This window comes from Schistocerca gregaria, chromosome 4, assembly GCF_023897955.1.
Source record: "Schistocerca gregaria isolate iqSchGreg1 chromosome 4, iqSchGreg1.2, whole genome shotgun sequence".
NCBI lineage: Eukaryota > Metazoa > Arthropoda > Insecta > Orthoptera > Acrididae > Schistocerca > Schistocerca gregaria.
Window position 1 is genome coordinate 498,050,782 of NC_064923.1, and position 12,337 is coordinate 498,063,118.

Below are 12,337 nucleotides of genomic sequence, written 5' to 3' on the forward strand. Positions count from 1 at the left end.
TATTTCAAGATAACAGAATTAAATTTTTGACGTTTACAGGGAGCTCAGTGGCTTGCCACTGATATTTCTTTTCTACACCGACAGATGGCGGGCGAGTAGTAAGTAGATTGGGGTTTGTGTCGTGTGAACACACCACATTAGCACCTATCTTTTGCATGTAGAGACATCTGCGCCGATGTATGCGCAGATACATCGTTGCGTGTGGACCGGGCTTTATAGCTATAATGTTTAAGTAGTCTGGTATTGGACAGACATGTTTTGTGGACGGTAACGTGTGTACTGTTTCATTTAACCGTTAAGAAGCAGTATTCAAAGGATAGTATACCCAGTTAGTGAACCAAGCACTTAACTTTATGAAAATGATATTGTAGTACAAATACCATAAACTAATACATTACTATTAGAACTGTCTCTGATGATACTCTAGATAAGTGGAGTAATTTCTTCAGTTCAGTTTTAAACTGCACTACGCTGCACTTACGCCGGGTTCACACACACAACAAAACTGTCAATACAAGTAATGGGCATATTGCAAGTTGGCTTGCAGTAGCGAGTGTGAATTCCCAACTTTTAGTGGCCCAACTTCAGCCATGCCACGTAAACACCACTTTCCTTCCACCACTGCTCCTTGGTGGAAGTATTTCGAATCACGAGCATTCTGTCAGTCTTATCGTGGAGTAATTCCTGCTGTACTATATTTGATTCTAGGGTGCTCTCAGTTTATTACTGACAAAAGTGAGAACGGTGGTCGGCAGGTACACTTTTGCAGCTTCTAGAACTAAAAGAACAGCAACCTACGTTCGATTTTCTGCAGCAGTGTGTGTGTGTGGGGGGGAGGGGGGGGGGGGGAATTGGCAAACCAATACCATATCTCAGTATCTTAAAAGTCTTTTGGATGAATAAAAAACTTAATATACAGGGTGTATCAGAAGTGATGGTCAGTATTCATGGCTATGACAGAAATGGTCATTCGAAACAAAAAAGGTCAAATAACCATGGGCTCTAAAATGCATACTTTAAGAGCTATGAGCAATTCTTGATCTTTGAGACCGTAAAAAAAATCTCTGCTACTGCAAGTTCTTCGCTATCCATATTTTGGGGAGTGCTAGTATGGACCAAAACAACAAAAAAGTCTAGTAAACATGGTCTCTAAAGTTCATACCTCAAGAACTATGAGCACTTGTTCATCTTTCCTACTTTGACATACAACTCTTCTAATGAACAAGTGCTCGTAACTTTTAAGGTATGCACTTTAGAGTACTTTTTTACTGGAAGTTTTTTGTTGTTTTGGTCCATACTACCAATTCCCAAAATATGGAACACAAAGAGCTTGCAGTAGAAGAGATCTGCTTCACAGTATCGAGGATCAAGAATTTCTCATGGCTCTTAGGTATGCATTTTAGAGCCTATGTTTCTTGACTCTTTTGTTTCTAATGATCATTCCTGTCACATGCCTGAATATTGATTAAAAGTTTTGGAACACCCTGCATGTAACCAAAAAAGTGTGTCATATAAACTTCGTGATTTGTGAGACCACGTACTGTATAAACTGTGGAGTAAATGCAGGAAATAGCCCCTGAGTGTGATTTGGCAACTGTTTAACTAAAAAATAGGTATTCAAAATGCCTGTATCAATGAAGACAATAACATTCTAAAATCTTGGAAGAATGGTATGACTGCAGGTGTTGGTTAGTTTGCAACTGCAGACACCATTTTTGTCTCCGAGTGCTATTTCTTTTATAAATGTGTTTGTGGTCCCTGATTTATCCCTGCATGAAATCTATTGTTGGCTCGAACATTTGGGTTTTGTTTTCCTTGTATTTAACTACTGTCACAGCTCTAATGCCACAACCTGCGGTGTAACTGTGGTGTCACCGCCAGACACCACACTTGCTAGGTGGTAGCCTTTAAAATGGCCGCGGTCCGGTAGTATACGTCGGACCTGCGTGTCGCCACTATCAGTGATTGCAGACCGAGCGCCACCACACGGCAGATCTAGAGAGACTTCCTAGCACTCGCCCCAGTTGTACAGCCGACTTTGCTAGCGATGGTTCACTGACAAAATACGCTCTCATTTGCCGAGACGATAGTTAGCATAGCCTTCAGCTACATTATTTGCTACGACCTAGCAAGGCGCCCTGATCACTTTCTATTGATATTGTAAATCATGTACCGTCAAGAGCGACGTTCGTCATTAATGGATTAAAGTTAAGTATTGCACCAGCTACGTCCGTTTTTCTCAATTCTAATTCCCTTGTCATGTTCCAGACCTCACGCCAGCCTGCGTGAGCTGAAACGCGTGCATTTCGGCCTCCTTTAGTAACGAGGTGTTGGCTCTCCTACCAACCACAACATTCGCAACGAGAGTAAAAGTGTTCTTCTCTAAATTGCCCTGATTTAATTGTGTAATGGCTTCGCCACAATCTCCAGGTGTACTGTCCGAATTTTATCGCTTACAGAATCAGCAGACGCAGACCTTAATGGATGCCCTTGGACAGTTCATCCAGGGTCAACGTGTGATGCAAAACGATGCGGTAGCAGCCGCTTCACCGCTAACACAGCCACAACACGCTGTTGCACCCACTTTTCGAACTTTTGATGCTGCACTGGAAAGCTGGACGGAATGGTCACGCCAATTTGGATTCCATCTCGCCGCCTACAGAATTCAAGGTAACGAGCGGCAGCCTTTTTTGTTATCTACTGTCGGGATGAACACGTACCGTGTGATAGTCAAATTATTTCCCCGACGCGACGTAGCAACTCTGTCCTACGAAGAAATTTTGTCTGCATTAGATGCATGTTTCAAAGAATCAGTCAATGAAGTTGCCAAACGGTATACCTTCTTTCGTACAAAACGTACGGCAGGTCAGACTAATTGGGAGTGGGTTGCAACCTTGCGAGGTCTTACTAGGGATTGTGCTTTTGAGTGTCAATGTGGACTCCCTTATTCAGATACTATGGTACGTGATTCAATTGCACAGAACGTTTCTGATGTGCGTATAAGGGAACAGATTTTGAAACTAGTAAATCCCTCCCTTCAACAAGTGATGGACATATTGGATCGGCAGGACACACTTGACTTTGCTCAGGAATCATTTGAAACTTCGCCAGCAGTGTGTCAGGTTAACCGGCCTGCCGGGCGAGCTGCACGGAGCGGTAAACAGCCCTCGCGCCCGGCCGCGCCGCTGCCGCCAGGCTCTCAGCCACGTGTGCCGCGCAGGCAAGCAAATGCAGTGATCAAATCATGCCCGCGGTGTCCTACTAAACATTCGCGTGAGAATTGCCCGTCACGCCAAGCTATTTGCTTTTATTGTAATAAAAAAGGACATGTTCAGAGTGTTTGCCAGAAAAAGCTTCGATCAGAAGCTCAAACCCGTTCCAGGCCCTTTGCTTCGCGCCGGAATCGGAATCGAACCAAGGATACTCAGGCTCGCGAAACTTCGCCCATGGAAATTCATGTAGTTCATTCCACTCTGCCCAGTGCCACTCTATCTAACAGTGACTGTGTTCGTCCCAAAAATAGTGTGCGTCGACATCGCTGGAACTCCCGTCAAGTCGCAAGTGATTATGTACCAGTGTCAGTTCACGTTGCACGAGACAGTCGGTCTTGTCGTCAGCAGGACAATAAACTTTTTGTTGACTTGGACATTGACGGCAAAGTGATACCATTCCAGCTCGATACCGAAGCTGCAGTTTCACTGATCAATCAAGACACTTACAGACTGCTGGGCACACCTCCGTTGCGTGCCACAAATGTTAAGTTAACAAGCTATTCAGGTCAGGAGACCCCTGTGCTAGGACAGTGCAGCCTTCTTGCAATATACAAAGGACAAACAAAACTTGTGTCATTTTACGTCCTTCGTTCTTCTTCTGCAGTGAACTTGTTTGGTTTCGATTTATTTCAGCTGTTTAACTTGTCCATAGTAAATAAGGTCCTATCAGTGAACCAGACTGGGCCTTCAGACAGTGTTTCTCGTCTATGTGAAGAATTTGTAGACATTTTTGCACCGGGCCTCGGTTGCACTAAGAAGTATAAAGCACATTTGGAACTGAAAGTAAACGCGCAACCAAAATTTTTCAGAGCACGCAATGTTCCCCATGCATTGCGTGATGAGGTCGCAAAAACATTACACGATTTGGAATCACAAGGTGTAATTGAACGTGTGCAGGCTTCTCTGTGGGCATCACCCTTAGTAATTTTGCCAAAACCTTCCGTAAAATTGAGACTTTGTGTGACTTCAAGGGAACAGTGAATCCACAACTAGTGATTGCAACTTTTCCTTTACCCTGCCCGAAAGATCTTTTCGACAAACTGTGCCCGGGTAAATATTTTTCGAAGTTGGACCTAGCAGATGCGTACTTGCAAATACCGGTGGACGAAGAATCCCAGCGCGTTTGGTGGTTAACACACATCTTGGTGTGTATCGATTCAAACGACTGCCATTCGGGTGTGCATCCGCCCCTGCATTGTTTCAGCAATATCTACAAACTGTTTGTGCGTCGGTCCCTACTGCAGCAAATTATCTGGACGATATTGTGATCTCCGGAAAGATGGAAGAAGAACACTTGGCCAATCTCAGAACATTATTTCAGGTCTTGCGACAAAATGGTCTTCGCTTGCGGAAGGACAAATGTGTGTTTTTTGCTCGGGACTTGCCATACTTGGGACATGTACTCAATGCCCAAAGCATACATCCCAGTCCAACGCACCTCCGTGCCATACAAGACATGCCGTCGAAGCAGAATTTGAAGCAGCTACAGAGTGTGCTGGGAAAAATAAATTACTACCATCGCTATGTGCCGCATGCCTCTTCCATTTCAGCTCCGCTTCATCACTTACGCCGTAAGGGTGTTCCGTTCGTCTGGACGACGGAATGCGAACGCGCCTTTCGCCAGTTGAAATCGGCGTTGCTTTCCAATACTTGCCTTACTCTATTCGATCCCCAGAAGCCCCTTTTGTTGATGGTGGATGCATCGGATTTCGGGATCGGTGCTGTGCTTGCGCTCAAAGATGGATCACACGATCGCCCTATTGCCTTTGCGTCCAAATTGCTCTCGTCTGCTCAAAGAAATTATTCACAGATCGAGAAAGGAGCATTGGCTCTCGTATTTGGTGTTACAAAGTTTCATGATTTCTTGTATGGTCGTCACTTTACCATGATGACAGACCACAAACCTTTGACATCGCTTTTTCATCCGACCAAGCTGGTACCTCCACGTACAGCGCAGAAATTCATTCGCTGGTCTATTTTCCTCTCGCAGTACAGCTATGATACCTTGTATCGGTCCACTGCTACACACGGAAACGCCGATGCGTTGTCCCATTTGCCTGTTGCTGAGGATAGGGCATTCGATTCCTCCGAACTTGCTTGCATGTTCATTGATGCGGAAACCGATGACGTGGTCGAATCGTTTCCGATTGATTTTCATCGTGTAGCTACAGCCGCAGCTGCCAACCCTGTCCTTGCTCCCATTCTGCGTTTTGTAGCCACGCAATGGCCCTTGGCAAAGTCACGGATCAGGGACCCGTTGGTTCGCCGATTTTTTGCTCACAACGAGAGACCCTTTGTACGACGTGGTGTTTTGCTGTTGCGTTCTGATAATAATCAGTCCAGGGTCGTGGTACCACGTTCGTTACAGTCCTCTGTCTTACAGCTTCTCACACCATGGACATTGGGGTATGGTGAGAACAAAACAACTTGCTCGTCAGCACTGTACTTGGTTCGGAATCGATGCCGCGATTACGAATATGTGCTCTTCTTGCATGGTGTGTGCCGAACAACAATCAGCACCACCGCGGAAATTCTTTGCATGGCCAAAAGCCACTTCCCCTTCGCAACGCTTACACATCGACTTTGCTGGTCCATTCTGGAACGCTCGATGGTTGGTTGCGGTAGAGTCATTCAGTAATTTTCCTTTTGTTGTCCGGATGTCTTCCACGACGTCATCTGCCACCATCCAAGCGTTATCCGCTATCTTTTGCATTGAAGGTCTTCCACAGACTATTGTTTCCGACAATGGCCCACAATTCATGTCTGAAGAATTTCAGTCATTCTGCAAGGCCAATGGTATTCAACATCTGACGTCCGCACCGTTTTCGCCACGGTGCCGCTGAACAATTGGTCAGGACTTTCTAGTCACAGATACTGAAGTTGAAAGAGTCGCACTCTCGGGAGGACGCGTTATTGCTCTTTTTGTCCTCGTATCGCTCTCAGCCCCGAGATGGTCGCTCGGCGGCTGAGTTGCTCCACGGTCGTCATCATTGAACCTTGATGTCTTTGCTACATCCGCCGCATCGGGTTCCTATGCAGCGGCAGACACCTGGTTTTGCTCCAGGCGACGTTGTCTACTATCGCCACTATCGAGTTTCACGGCGTTAGCTCGAAGGGCGCATTCTTCACTGCATTGGACGCGCTATGTATCTGGTTTTGGGGGCCTCTGGTGAAGTGCGTCGGCATCTCAATCAGCTGCGCCTCTGTCGTCGCACAGGATCTGCCGCTCGCCACCTGCTTTCAGCGACGGTGCTGTCCGGTCAGCGCCCCGGGGACCCATCTACTGGCTCGCCTCAGCCCCAGGTGTTACTGACGCTGCCTTCCATTTTGCCGCATGGCGACGCGCCGCCGCAATCGCCGCCACTGCCTGTTCACCCGCCGGCGACGCCCACAGTAGACGCGCCGCTGCAGCCATCGGGCGCCTCCCTGGGTCACGCGCCGCCGATCGCTTCCCGTGACCAGTTGTCCTCCGACATGGACCTCTTGCCCACTCCGGACCATGTATCGTCTTCACCTGTCGGGTGCCCTGGCCCGATGGAGGTCGACACTTCGGCCCCTCCTGTCTCTCTACAGGCGCATACACCGCATGTTGGCGTGCACCCTGGCGCAGGTTTTCAGGCGTTTCCTAGCTCCCCGCGGTCTAAATGGCAGGGTGTGGGTGGCACAACCTCGCCTGTTGTTAGGCTCCCCACCTCGTCGCATACGTCAACATGCGGTCCTCCCCACGGCGGGCGGAAGCCTTATGCCACAACCATATGCTGATTTGCGGGGGAGGAATGTGGTGTCACCGCCAGACATCACACTTGCTAGGTGGTAGCCTTTAAATTGGCCGCGGTCCGGTAGTATACGTCGGACCTGCGTGTCGCCACTATCAGTGATTGCAGACCGAGCGCCGCCACACGGCAGATCTAGAGAGACTTCCTAGCACTCGCCCCAGTTGTACAGCCGACTTTGCTAGCGATGGTTCACTGACAAAATACGCTCTCATTTGCCGAGACGATAGTTAGCATAGCCTTCAGCTACATTATTTGCTACGACCTAGCAAGGCGCCATGATCACTTTCTATTGATATTGTAAATCATGTACCGTCAAGAGCGACGTTCGTCATTAATGGATTAAAGTTAAGTATTGCACCAGCTACGTCCGTTTTTCTCAATTCTAATTCCCTTGTCATGTTCCAGACCTCACGCCAGCCTGCGTGAGCTGAAACGCGTGCATTTTGGCCTCCTTTAGTAACGAGGTGTTGGCTCTCCTGCCAACCACAACAGTAACGCCATACTGAAAGCTGTGTAAATATGTGGAATTTGTGTCATCCTGTGTGAATGGTAGCTCACGATGCCACTACACAAAACGACGAGCTGTGGTGTGTGTGAATATAAGCCTTACGACATTTTGCTTGCTCTGACAAATTGTTGAATAGTCGTGCAATCTTATGCATGTGTCCTTTCTGTACTACTATTACCTCCTGAAGTCTTCGTAGATGTCATTTTTGTCATTAATACTGTGCAATATTTTTCAAGAAATATTGCTGTCTAAAAGGAACTTCAATCAAGATTTATGGTGTGATACAGTTCTGAAATGATATGTATCCTGAATAAGTCTCTACATAATGTTCTAGAACTATCATAGGATGTAATTCTAGAAATACCCTTCCCTGTTCTGAAAATGTCATTCCTGACAGGTGAGGTTTCCTAAACGAGTTATTCCATAATACATTAGTGAATGATATCATGCAGAATTATTAGATTTCTCTTGACTGTAGGCATGTGTACCACAAATACAGAGTGCAATGGGTGTAACTGCAGATATAGCTTTGGTAGTTAATTTTTTGAATCACTGTGTGGTAATTAATTTGTTAGACACAGTTCTTACGTTTTTGTCATATCTACAATAGAGCTCCAGAGCGCATGTCAATAGTCATTTGTTCATTTGTTTTGAAAACTAGTGACTGGTCATTGGCGTCAGCCAGCCGGTCAGGCAGCAGCAGCTGGCTTAGTCATAAGTAGCAAGAGTGAAGTAACCAACATTGTGAGTTCCTAGCCAGGAGTGACTTATATAGTTCCATCTGTGTGCCGTGGTCTTCAGTTTTTGAATTTCTGCTAGTTATTTTAATAGACTCGTTCTCACATTTTCGTTTCTGTCGAAAAATTTACCGATTTAGTGACATATTACAAGTTTCTAATCAGGAGCGAATTATTTAGTCTCACCTGAGTGCTTTTGTAGTTTAGTTTTGAATCTCTGCATTGTAATCTAATTTATTAGACATATTTCTTGTGGTTTCATCAGTGTCTACAGTAGAGGTCCAAAGTGGGTGTCAATAGTCCTTTGTTGTCTGTCTAGTGTAGCTTTCTACGGTCTTTAAGTATGGATAGGGACTGTGACTACTGTGTGTGGATGCACTCAGAGTTGGTGACACTTTGCTTTTAGCTCCAGGCTGTGATGGCTCCAGTTACACAGCTTGAGGCTGCAGTGGCTGAACGTCACTTTTGTGGGCTGGGAGTGGGGATCCAACGAAGGTCCAGCACGACTCATGAGTCCGCCAATCAGTCCACACCAGCGGCCAGTCAACTTACTGCTCCCACTGAGGTTGACCTGCCATCTGTGGTCGAGTGAGAGATTGCCTCACGCTGTGGCAGGCAGTGGAGGCTTCCCAGGTGGCCGAACATAAGGCCATCCCAGTTAGTCTGACAAACAGGTTCCAGGTACAGTGTGTGGTTGACATAGTCACTCAACCAGATGCAGTAACTTGTCCTGTCTCAGAGGAAGCCTCTCAACCTGCAAGATCTGGACAGTCATAGAGGGTGGGATTATTGGTAGTTGGGAGCTCCAATGTTAGATCTGTTATGGGCCCTCCTAGGGAAATAGCTGCCAAGGAGGGGAAGAAAGCTAATGTGCACTCTTTGTGCATACTGGGTGGAGTCATTCCAGACATGGAATGGATCCTACCAGATGCCATTAAGAGGACAGGGTACAGCCAACTGCAGGTGGTGGCTCCAATGATGTGGTTCGCTTTGGATCTGAAGAGATTCTCCTTGGTTTCGAGTGGCTATCAGAAGTGGTAAAGCAGCCAGACGTACTTGCGAGATGAAAGCAGAGCTCACCATTTCAGCATGGTCGACAGGACAGATTGTGGACCTCTAGTACAGAGCTGAGTGGAGGGTCTGAATCAGAGACTCAACAGTTCTGCAACGTTGTAGGCTGCATATTTCTCGACTTGTACCATAGGGCGGTAGGGTTTCAGGTTCTGTTAAATAGGTGAGGAGTCCATTACATGCTGGAGGTGGCTATATGGGCAGCAGGGGCTGTGTGGTGTGGCATGAGCATTTTTTTAGGTTAGAGGGTCTAGAGGAAACACAAAACGGGCATCAGTATTGAAGGGTGCAGCTTTAACACAGGAAGAACGAAGAGCTAGGAACCATTTGTGTAACAGTTGTGAACAGTGGTACCTGTGTTGGGAAAACGACAGAGCCCCAAGTGCCAATATAAAGCACTGATCTTCAGATCGTTATAGGCAATGAAAGGTGGCTATAACCAGAGATGAGTTCAGCTGAAATTTTGAAGGGGGGCTTAACAGTGTTCAGAAAGGACAGGCTAAACACAGTTGGTGGCGGCATCTTTGTTGCTGTTAGAAGTAGTTTATCTTGTAGAGAAACTGAAGTAGATATTTCCTATGAGTTAGTATGGGTAGAGGTCATTCATGAAAACTGGAATAAAATAATAATTGGATCCTTTTACCGATCTCCCAACTCAGATGATACAATTGCTGATAGGTTCAAATAAAACTTCAATGTAATTTCAAACACATACCAGATTCATACAGTTATAGTTGGTGATTACTTCAATTTACCCTCGAAACGTTGGTGAAAATACATGTTTAAATTTGGACATACACATAAAACACCATTAGAAATTGCGCTAAACATGTTCTCTGAAACTTATTTCGAGTAGTAAGTTCATTAGCTCACTCAAATAATAAACAGTTGTGGAAACACACTTTACACACCAACCTATCACGCCCGCATCACAGAGGATGGCGGTTCAGCGCATGGAGACAGAGCTGAAAAGAAGCGTGGGGGGAGGGGGGGATGAGAACTGCGCATGCATGGCAGCAGAGAGCAGGCAAAGTCCACATTGCCATGTTGCAGCTGGATATTGGCGGGGGGTAATAAGTTGGAAAATATACTTAAAACTGATTAAAAATTTGGTGCTTAAATAATTAAAAGGGAAATTTTGAAAGAATAATTGAAAGAAATTGGAAGGTACACATATCCTGAGTGAACTTTAACTGGTACTAATATCAACAGACCTTCAATATTCAATACTTTTAAGATCAACATTCACCACTTAAATTTCTGTACTTCTCGATATCGCCATTGTGCATAGAGCTGGTTATGACGATCACCCCTTCGCTGCTCACACAATTTCCTCTTGTTTGCTTTGATCTTCTTCATGGAGGATTCTCGGTGCGTCGAATGATGAACAGATTGTTTTTTTAATAAACTTCATCTCCAAAATAACGTTTATAACATTTCTTTAATGTCCGATTAGAATACACATTTTTGACAATATTAATGCAGTGGAACTCTTCATTTGTCTGCCCACTACCACTTGTAAAGACAAACAGATTTTTTAACAATATTAGCGAGCGGAGCTCGTAATACGTCTTCCTGCTATCACGTATAGGGACAAACAGATTTTTTAACAATATTAACTTGGCGGAGCTTGTAATATGTCTGGCCACTATCCTGTATAGAGACGAACAGATGAATATAAAGAAATTAAAAAATTGAAGAGTATATTTCTACTTGTTTTGTTTCTCTGCCAATGTTGTCTATGGTACAAGGGAGAAAAGAGAAACAATATGATACATTACAATGCCTCCCCTCTGTGCACTGATGTCATATGGACACGTACAGTGTCTGAGCTTATTTCTCTTTGTAGGGGTTGATAACTCTCGCCAGTATGGATATAGCCTTTATTTTTCAGCCATTGGAGTTATCCTATATGGATACTAATTTATATAGGCATGTCAGCTTCCTTATCACATAATACTTAAGTTTTCCTTAGTAAAAAAAAGTGCTTTCTGTAAGCGTATAGGCCCATTATTGTCAGTCAGTATCTGGCTAGTGTTATAGCTTGTGAAGCATGAGCACACAGCTCGACAACTGTTACCGTCCCTGATCGCTTTCACGTGTTTTCTACGAAGTCAGAGAGCCCGTGTTGTGAATTCACAGTCTTCCACAGATTCGTAAAGCTCGTGTTCAGCGGTATGATCCTTTATGAAATCTTCGATGCGGTGACAACTGGCTTCCATATCAGCTGCCCGAGGAATGTATTTCAACTCGTCACTTCCACTTATTCAGTGGGGGACACCAGCTGTACATCAGACATCCAATGACAAGTTAAGTTTCTTGCCACTTTTACGGCGTTGTCGAGCATACAAAATTCATGCCTTTATGACGCTGTCGAGCAAATTTATGTTACACGAAATATTGTCATTCGAAGTTCGTCACGCGCACATCCACATATCTCACATGCACACTTAACACTTTGCAGGGAGATTTCGTATGTTTTTGCGCTTTCTTTCATACCGTTGCATTACACAAAATTTCTGTAGTGTGATTTCCAAATACAATACACATAACAAAGAAATACAACTACAAGGAGAAACTTATTGTATTCATTTGCTGACATGTCATTTTAGCTACTTATGTACATTGTAGTCTGATAGTTATTTTTAGTACATTTTATTAAATTATAGTTTAGTTACATTGTTCATATCCAATTATATGAGTACATTTTTGTTCTCTTTTGGTTTTACAATCATTACATAACATTCAGACAATCATAGATTCTTTTTTCCTTTATAGCATAAACTGACACACATTTCATTTCAATTTACAGTGACTTTTTGCTGGAGCATATTTATCAAGTTCAAAGAATTAAAGACGTAAACAATAGTCGCTACAACAGATTTTACTTGCTGCTTAAATAACTACACGTGGCTTTGCCTCTCTAGCATTCTCCAGGAAGGATCTACACACTACAGGGTTGAGGAAATTTTA